The sequence below is a fragment of the Poeciliopsis prolifica genome, unplaced genomic scaffold (assembly GCF_027474105.1).
Source record: "Poeciliopsis prolifica strain line A6 unplaced genomic scaffold, Auburn_PproV2 SCAFFOLD112, whole genome shotgun sequence".
In the NCBI taxonomy this organism is placed as follows: Eukaryota; Metazoa; Chordata; class Actinopteri; order Cyprinodontiformes; family Poeciliidae; genus Poeciliopsis; species Poeciliopsis prolifica.
Genome location: NW_026562487.1, coordinates 99,784 through 110,000, shown reverse-complemented (window position 1 = coordinate 110,000; position 10,217 = coordinate 99,784).

The window sequence follows — 10,217 nt, the reverse complement described above, 5'->3', positions numbered from 1 at the left end:
GCTGTGCTTCTCTGGCCTCAGCTCTGACCTCCAACCCCTCCCATCTGAAAGAGTTGGACCTGAGCTACAATCATCCAGGAGACTCAGGAGTGAAGCTGCTGTCGGCTGGACTGAAGGATCCACACTGGAGACTGGAAGCTCTCAGGTATGGAGGAACCTGCTGCAGGAGCAGAGAAGGTCTGATAGAGGAGGAAGAGGGACAAATGTCTTTAGTCAGTCTGCTGGGAAACATTTAATGTGAAGATTAATAGTTAGCTTGTTGCTCACAGTTATAGCTTTTTTCAGTTGCTAGTCAGTTTTCCATCTCTGAAACCAAGCTGTTTAAAAACGGAAAGATAAAATCTTAGATTCTCTCTGCTTTGCTTGAATTGGTGTTTTTCCTCAAACCAGCTCTGATGCTGTTCTTCAGCCTGGATTTTCACTGGACTCGTTCTGTTAAAACTGACATGGATTAATTTAGTTCATGATGGATTGTAATAGTTTCTCTTGCCTCCTTGTTGTCTGTTGTTTTTAATTCTTCAAGACAGGAGGACCATCTGCAAAATTATTCAGTTCTCAATAAAAGTCTACATAAAAATATATTAAGTAAAAAGTCCTTTTAATCTTTCCAAGAACATTGTTGACTGTAAATAAAATAAATATTTGTGATTGGCTTAGTAACATATTTTCCTCCCTGTCTCCTCAGACTGAGTGGCTGTAACCTCTCAGAGAGAAGCTGTGAAGCTCTGTCCTCAGTTCTCAGCTCCCAGTCCTCCAGTCTCAGAGAACTGGACCTGAGTAACAACAACCTGCAGGATTCAGGAGTGAAGCTTCTCTCTGCTGGACTGAAGAGTCCAAACTGCAACCTGGAAACTCTCAGGTGACTCTGGGCCATCCATCCATCCATCCATCCATCAGTTCATACCTTGGTTTCTACCTCAATGTTCTCATTTTCTCATCATGTGATGAATTGTGTGTCTGCAGCTTATCAGGCTGTTTGGTCTCAGAGGAAGGCTGTGCTTCTCTGGCCTCAGCTCTGACCTCCAACCCCTCCCATCTGAAAGAGTTGGACCTGAGCTACAATCATCCAGGAGACTCAGGAGTGAAGCTGCTGTCGGCTGGACTGAAGGATCCACACTGGAGACTGGAAGCTCTCAGGTATGGAGGAACCTGCTGCAGGAGCAGAGAAGGTCTGATAGAGGAGGAAGAGGGAGAAATGTCTTTAGTCAGTCTGCTGGAAAACATTTAGTTTGAAGATTAATAGTGAGCTTGTTGCTCACAGTGATAGCTTTTTTTCAGTTGCGAGTCTTTTTTCCATCTCTGAATCCACATTGTTTCAAACCGGAAAGATAACATCTTAGATTCTCTCTGCTTTGCTTGAAGCTGGTGTTTTCCTTCAAACCAGCGCTGATGCTGTTATTCAGACTAGATTTCCACTGGACTCTTTATGTTAAAACTGACACTGGATTCATTTAGTTCATGGTGGTTTGTAATAGTTCTCTTACCTCCTTGTTGTCTGTTGTTTAATTCTTTAGTTCCATCTGCAAAATTATCCACTTCTCAACAAAAGTCTACATAAAATGTTGAGTGAAAAGTCCTTTTAGTCTTTCTAAGAAGAACATTCTTGACTGGAAATAAATAAATAAATATTTCTGATTGGCTTAGTAACAGATTTTCCTCGCTGTCTCCTCAGACTGAGTGGCTGTAACCTCTCAGAGAGAAGCTGTGAAGCTCTGTCCTCAGTTCTCAGCTCCCAGTCCTCCAGTCTCAGAGAACTGGACCTGAGTAACAACAACCTGCAGGATTCAGGAGTGAAGCTTCTCTCTGCTGGACTGAAGAGTCCAAACTGCAACCTGGAAACTCTCAGGTAACTCTGGGCCATCCATCCATTCATCCATCCATCCATCCATCCATCCATCCATCATCCATCCATCCATCCATCCATCCATCCATCCATCCATCCATCCATCCATCCATCCATCCATCCACCCATCCACCCATCCATCCATCCATCCATCCATCCATCCATCCATCCATCCATCCATCCATCCATCCATCCGTTCAGACCTTGGTTTCTACCTCAATGTTCTCATTTTCTCATCATGTGATGAATTGTGTGTCTGCAGCTTATCAGGCTGTTTGGTCTCAGAGGAAGGCTGTGCTTCTCTGGCCTCAGCTCTGACCTCCAACCCCTCCCATCTGAAAGAGTTGGACCTGAGCTACAATCATCCAGGAGACTCAGGAGTGAAGCTGCTGTCGGCTGGACTGAAGGATCCACACTGGAGACTGGAAGCTCTCAGGTATGGAGGAACCTGCTGCAGGAGCAGAGAAGGTCTGATAGAGGAGGAAGAGGGAGAAATGTCTTTAGTCAGTCTGCTGGGAAACATTTAGTTTGAAGCTGAATGTTTAGTTTAGTTTACAACCATGTGAATAATAAATGAATGATAACATTTTGAACCCCCTTTTTTATGACAGTTTAATAATTCAATTTTTGTCTGGTGATTTTGGTTTTGTAACTTTACAAACAGCAGCTCATTTAAACTATAAGAATCTTTCACATGGTTCTGAATGAACCTGGAAACCAACCCATCTACTGAACCACAATAACATGGTATTCAGAGCAGCAGGGGGCCAAATATAGCTCCATGTGGAACCAAGAGGTTGGAGAGAGAAAATCAGTTGAAACTGTTTCCTATCAGAGTTCAGTTTGTCTCTCTGTCTTCACAAACCAGGAGCATCATGGGCTGGGCGGGGCTTCCACTGATGGATCTACTGAGGAAATACAAGAAGCTGATTGGCTGATGGACAGGAAGTTAAAATATGAAGATTAATAACATCATGAATTAGATATTATTGGTACTGAAGCAAATGTAGATTTTAGAATCAGTAGAAATATTTCAGTGACAGTAAGATGAGCAACATCTAGAAAAGATTCTCTATGTTCAGAGAAACTAGTAGAAGAACTGATCTAGATTATGTAGCAATAAACACAATAATTGATGAGCTTAAATTATGTAGAGATGATAATTATGAAAGTTAGATTAGAATCAGTTAATCCACATCAAATATTTAGATAATCCCAATGCAGATACAATGGGATGAAAACAGAAGACATGTAAATGAACAAACAGTAAAATAATACTTAGAGGAAACAAACTGATGATGTTTGAATGATGGAAGAGAAACAAGAACAGATGTTGATCCAGGAAATGGATCAGTCCTTGATTTAACACTATAGTGTCCAGGAAGATTTCAGCTGAATGTGAAATGAGATTATTAGTCTAATAATAATTAGACTGGGTAAATTATTACCCAGTTTTCTGGAATATTCTCCTGACTAAGAACGGATCACAAGGAAAATTAAAGAGTGTAGGGTCTTTAATGGAGCTAAAATATATTAATGAAAATATTGAGATTCTTCCTCAAACTGTCACATTATTCATCAAAGAGTCTGAGGAGTTCAGCATTTAGATTTCCATGATGATCCACTGATGGCAGAAAGACTTTAAAACCATGTTGGATGGAGCTTCAGACCAATCAGCACCAAGAAGCAAAGATGAGAAGAAAATGAGCTTCATGTTGGTCAGATGGATGTTTAAAGGAGGCGACGTCTGGAAAATAATCAAACATATAAATGGAATCAGGAAAAAATTAAATCCCTTGTTTTCCAGAAGGAGGAAATAAATCCAGTGAATGATGAGGAAAAAGTAGAAATGAGAGCAGAAACTGGTTCAGATCCAAAGTTCTGATAAATTTACTGAGAAAGATAAAAAGTCAAGATCAGCTCATCCAGAACTTCTGCAGTGGAGGGAGGATTACTTTCACAAGCCATTACTGCAGCTGCTGGATTAAGGATGCTGCTTCTTCTTCTTGGGCTCATTGTAAATGTGTGCAGCGCCACCTGGTGGTGCTGGTTGGTAGAGGAAGTGCTGAAAGGTTGGAGGTGTTTGTCAGAGGTGTGTGATGATGGAAGCCTCTCCCTGGTTTGTGAGTCTGAGCTCAGAGATCAAATCTTTGATTCTTGTTGAATCTTTGTTGAATGTGATGCAGCTTCTCCTTTTTAATGTTTGTATTTCTGGATATTACAGTGAGGCCACAGCAGGTTTTCAGCAGCAGGGCTGTTTAGTGTTTCATTCCTTCATCTGTGTGTGGGAGTGTGGATGGATCAGGTATCCAGGTGTTGATCAGAGTTTAGATTGATTGTATTTTAATGCTGATTATTGAATCAGGTGGAGCTTCCAGAAATGTTTCCTTAGTTTCCTGATGTCCTTTTAGGCTTCAGTGAGTTTCTTCAGGTTGTTACTGAGGGATTTCCTTTCTCCTCTCTGTTGGAGCTTTTCCTGTGTTTGGAGAAATGAGTTGTGCTGCAGCAGCACCAACTGTCCTTCCTACATCCACTGCAGTTTGCAATCCAGATGTTGGACTGTTCCTGTCAGTGGAGGACAATGTGTGTCTGAGAGACATGTAATGTCCATGTTTGCTGCTGAAAGAGACTGATGGTCTGACCCCCCTCCTCCTTTCAGGGTGGAGCCTGCTGGAGGCCGATTCTTGACTCCAGGTCTGAGGAGATGTAAGTGTTTTTCATCTGATTCATGACAACAAAGCAGCTCACATTCAACCATCTTCAAACTGTCACATCACTCATTCAGGAGTCAAAGTGTCAATAAATGATCAATAATTGCAGCTGGATTGTGTTTGTTCTCCATCAGATTCCTGTCAACTCACCATCGACACAAACACAGTGAACAGAAACCTCAAACTGTATGAAGACAACAGGAAGGTGACATATGAGGAGGAGCTTCAGTCATATCCTGATCATCCAGACAGATTTGATTTCTGGCCTCAGCTGCTGTGTAGAACTGGTCTGACTGGTCGCTGTTACTGGGAGGTTGAGTGGAGAGGATTAGTTTATATATCAGTGAGTTACAGAAGAATCAAGAGGAAAGGAGACAGTAGAGACTGTTGGTTTGGATGTAATGATCATTCCTGGAGTCTGATCTGCTCTAATCGTCATGGTTACTCTGTCTGTCACAATAACATAGAAACTCGTCTCTCCTCCTCCTCTGACTCTAACAGAGTAGCAGTGTATGTGGACTGTCCTGCTGGCATTCTGTCCTTCTACAGAGTCTCCTCTGACTCACTGATCCTCCTCCACACCTTCAACACCACATTCACTGAACCTCTGATTCCTGGATTTGGGTTCTTATGGTCCAGTTCTTGTTCTTCAGTGTTTCTGAGCTGATTTGAGTCTAAAGAGTCTAAAGTTTTTCCTCCTGTCAGAGAAACTCTCTCACTGTTGAACAGATAGTTCAGTCTCTACAATCTATTTCTTCGTGAAACGATTCTGATTCAGTCCTTGGAAACTTTTTCTTCTTCCAGTCCTTTAAAGATGGAAGCTGGGATTATTCCAGGATTATTCCAGGATTATTCCAGGATTCAGATGTTTTTCAGTTTGTTTTCTTGTCATAGCTTCACTCTATCAAGAGATGCTGGTATACTGGTGGTGAAGCAGCAGGCAGAAAACCCAGGATATAGTTAAATGATGGTTTTAATAGTAAAAATAGTCCAAGTGGAAACACAAAAACAGGCAGCATGGCTGAGCTGAAGCCAGGGCTCAACGCCGGTAGCAACTGTTCATCCTGGTGGACAGAAGAACAGGCTTGACAAATGACGTGAAGAACGATGAGGACCCGATGAGGAACAAAGGACAACCGTGGGATTAAATACACAGATGGTAATCACAGAAACGAGAAACACCTGGGAACAATCAAGGGGAAACAGGACAACGCAGAGACTGGAAGCATCACAGAAAAATAAGGACCGCTCATTTTGAAGGCTGCCTACGTTCAATAACATGAAAAAACTGCATGTTTTATATGAATTCAATTAGTACTTAATACTCTTTACACAAAGTGAAAGTACAAATGTAATGTGTTTTTTTCTAAATTCCTTCATTTTATGAAAAGATGGTTAGCTCTCTTTATACAGGAGAAAACTATTTTTAAGAGAGTTGCCACTGATCAATTAATCGTTATTGATTCTAAGACCAATCATCTTTAGATTAATTCAATCAATCTGTAAAAATGTTAAATAAATTAGTGGTTTTCACTGGCTATACCCAGTAATTATTCATTAAATATAACACATTCTAAAAACACCAGTCTCTTAATGTTATTCCTTTAAAAATAAGTTTTGTTTCTAAAATGATCAAATTAAAATAAGTTACTTGTTGATTTTATAAGGATATTCTGTAAAATTGTAACAGTTTCAAATGTCACAATAAAATAATCTCATTAATCCTACATGATTAATTTTCCATTTTTATTCAACAATTAATAATTTCACCTCCAAAAACCTAATTTTTAGTTTATTCCTTGACAATTTTTTTTTTTTTTTTTTTTTTTTTTTTTAAATTTTAATGACAAAGATTTTTCTTCTCTTTTTCCATATCTGGTTTAAAAGGCTCAAAATTAGCAGCCATGTTTAAAAATGTTGGTCATCCTGAAACCCAAGTGGCTGATGCGAAACCTGAGGGGTTAGCATGCTAATCTTTATCCCTGTATCTACACTTTAATTACTTTTTCAGTGAAATGCTGAATTTAAATACTTCATCATGTATATTTACATAAGTCTACTCTGAGTCTAGTCAAAGTTTTTATAATGAATCAGTGATTTATGATGTGTTCAGAGCCAATCCAAGCTAAAATTATTTCATTGTTCACAACATAAATATCATGTTTTATTATAATTTGGCAAATCAAGAGATTATTCATGTGTTTTATTTACTGTCACAAAGCTTGACCTCATGACCTCGTGTGTTTTCTCCTGTAGAGGAAGTGCTGCTGCTTCTGTTTTAGCTCAAACCTGAAACAATCGACCTCCTGATGAACACAAAGTTCTGCAGAGTGTGTGTGAACACACCACTGGGTGGTGTGTGTGTTGACCGCTGCCTTCTTGCCTTGATCACATGCAAATCAGCTGTTATGAAATGTATTTCCTGCTCCATTTCAGAAGCACTTTCCCACTCAGAAGTAATAAAATACACACATTTTGAAGCGATGTTCTTTTATATTTGTCAAACTGGCAGATTAAGCAAAGATCAGAGTGTTTGGTTATTGATCTCTGTTAAAAAGGGAGAGGTTTCGGGTTTTCATAACTTTAGAGCAAAGATAAACTCTGAAGGATTTTCCAGGATGTGATTACATGATCCTTACAAAAACATTTTATTCTTAGACCAAAAATAAACCATCATCCATCAGAGAGGTTCTATTAAAATAATTTATTGTATATGCAGGTCAGATAATAATCAGGTCTGGATTCACTGGGAAAATTAGCTCAGATTCCTAAAAACATGTGGTACAATCACAGTTAGTTCATGATTTAATAAAGGGGTGTGAATATTTGCTCCATCTTATGAGTGTGTTAAGTTGTGTCATCTTTTGATTTTTTGCACCTTTTTTGTACTAGGCCAGGGGTGTCAAACTCAAATACACAGTGGGCCAAAACTTTAAATTGAACAAAGTCGCGGGCCAAGGTTGAACAAATGAATCTTTTAATATGGACCCAAACAAGTTCTAATATAACAATAAATATTGAATAAGCAAAGCTTATCTAAATTAAAAGAGCAGGTGTGCAAAATTGAGTTGCTAATAATAATAAAACATATTATTATATTAAATAAAATATAATAAATAAAATACATTTAATATATGAAATAAAATATTAAACTTATTAAATAAAATTAAAATTAAAATTTAATGCCTCCTTTATGACCTAAATGTCAAAATTAGATTCGTACACAGGCTAATAAATTTGAAAATAAATCATTAAATAAACTATGAATAAACCATTCAGGCCTTTGCGTAACAAGAAAAGGTGCATAGAAAACTTATTTATTACTCATTTTGCGCCACACTGATCTACTCTGATGCGGCCAAGCCAAATACCTGTCATTAATGACATTGAGTTCATCAATGTCGGGCCTCGTGGTTTGAGCTGACGAAACGATTCATTATCGAAAAAAAGGTGTTCGTCAGTCAGACGTCTCCTGTGAGATGTTTTCGTCATTTTCATTGAGGAGAAAAGTTGCTCACATAGGTAAGTGCTGGTGCGCAAGAAGACGGATCACCACCTTCATAATACACCCATGTCCGCTACCATAAGTGCTACTGACACAGAGGAGAAGGCGTCTCTGCCTCTCAGTGGCGGAGCTAGACTTTTTTTCAAGGGGTGGCCAAAGGGTGAGCAAGGCTTTATCAGAGGGGTCCATATACAAATGGACCGTTCCATGGAACGAAAGGAAAAAAATATTTGTTTCCTTTCGTTTAAAATTAATTAATATAACTAGTTAGGTTATAATTCAAAGCTTTCATATGACATAGCCTACTTACATTTCAGTCATTATAAAACTTAATGGTTTTTCACATATTCTTTCCACACATTTCAAGCAAGAGCTGGGAGAAATAAAACATTTCAGGGCAGCATGTCACTAAAACATGTTAAAAGAATCTGTCTAAACATGATCTATCAGCACTAGCATGGCTAATATAATAAACGAGGCACTATGCAGCGGTGCACAACCATTTTGTTTCTTTTTAGAAATGTAGGACAAGTGCCGCCTCTCATTAGGAAGGTAACAGCGGTTACTGCTGAGCGGTAAAATGTAAATACCTGCAAAACTCCTGGACGGTGTAACTCTAAAGCCGTTGATGTGTTTTGGATCAAGCAGGAACCAACATGTCAGTTTAACCAATGAACAGCGTCGGGCACCGGGCTGCCTTCAGGGACAGTCGGAAATTACAGTTTTCCTGGCAAATCTTTGCCGATCTCATAAGTATTATATTTTAAAATGACCATTTCCAGTGGGGTGGCAGTAGGGGTGGCAAGGGCTCTGTTGGGGGTGGCAAGTGCCACCCGGCCACCCCTCTGGCTCCGCCACTGCTGCCTCTGTCCTGATTGACACGCCAAAAAACAGCAGAGCATTATGGATTCGTAGTATAACCGGTGAATGTGGCGTCACCACATTGCCACCATATAAAACCGGTGGGCCGGCTCTAATATTGATTTGAAATTGCCTCGCGGGCCAAATATAATTACACTGCGGGCCAGAGTTTGACACCTATGTACTAGGCGCACATGAGTGGTGGCATCTGGTCTTTGGGCCGGGTCAGGATCTGGTAAAGCAGTTTGGACATCATGAAAAAGTTTGGGATGTTTGACCGATTGTATGACAGGAAACCGGCTCAGCTCACTTACAATGTTTGGAGGTTTGTCTTTGAGTGGCTGGACAGGAGCTATTTCAGCTGGATTCATCGTGTTTCCTTGTTCAGCAGTTATGACCTGGGTTGGTTTGAGTTGAATTTGAGGTTTGGTTATTCTGCAGTCCTTTGTCCCTTTCTTTAATTAGATTAGTCTTGTTTCTATTTTTACTTTAATTTCTTGTTATTCTTGCTATTTTATGTTTCTTAGGTCCAGTTACAATGTGGTATCTTGGTTTTTTTCTAGTTTCCCTGTTGTGTTCTCTTCTTTGCCCCCTGTGCCATTTTCTCTCTCTCTTTCCTCCAACCTGTTAATCAGCCCAGGTCTTTTGTTCCAGCATTCACCCTCACAGTATTTATTCTCTTCTCCTGCTCACACTTATTGCTGTTCCCTTCTCTTAAATCCCATCATATCCTGGTTACTTGCCTTTTGATATTCTGCTTATTTTTGCTCCTTGTTCCTGTTTTTGGTCTGCTCTGGCTCCTTGTGATTTCTGTGTGTTTTCAGGTTTCAAAACATTCAATATGATCCATACTCCCAGCTTCTGTTTGCATTTGTCCTCTCTGCTCTTGATCTGACTCTGACTTTAAATTCAGGATGATGATTGAAATGAAATTTCAACCTGGATCAGCAGAACCTCCTCAGCTGATCCTGGTTTTAACCAGAGACTGTCCTCACTCTGCTCACCACACTAACATCATGATCAATGATTATATAGGAGCTTTAGGAATAATCTGCATTAGAACAATGTGTGGTTTCAGCTGCAGTCATGTGGTGATGTTAAGGATTACAGTTTAGTTTAGTTTTATGTTTATTTTCTGTTTGATCAGATACTGCAAAATAAGGAAACCAGCTTTTCTTTTCTCTGGGCTCATTTCATCATGGAGATTTTATCAACCTGCCTCTGATTTTACAGCAAACCTTCTGCTGCTCAGAAAGAAGACACTACAAACCAGGTGTGCCGTCAAATAATCACTTAT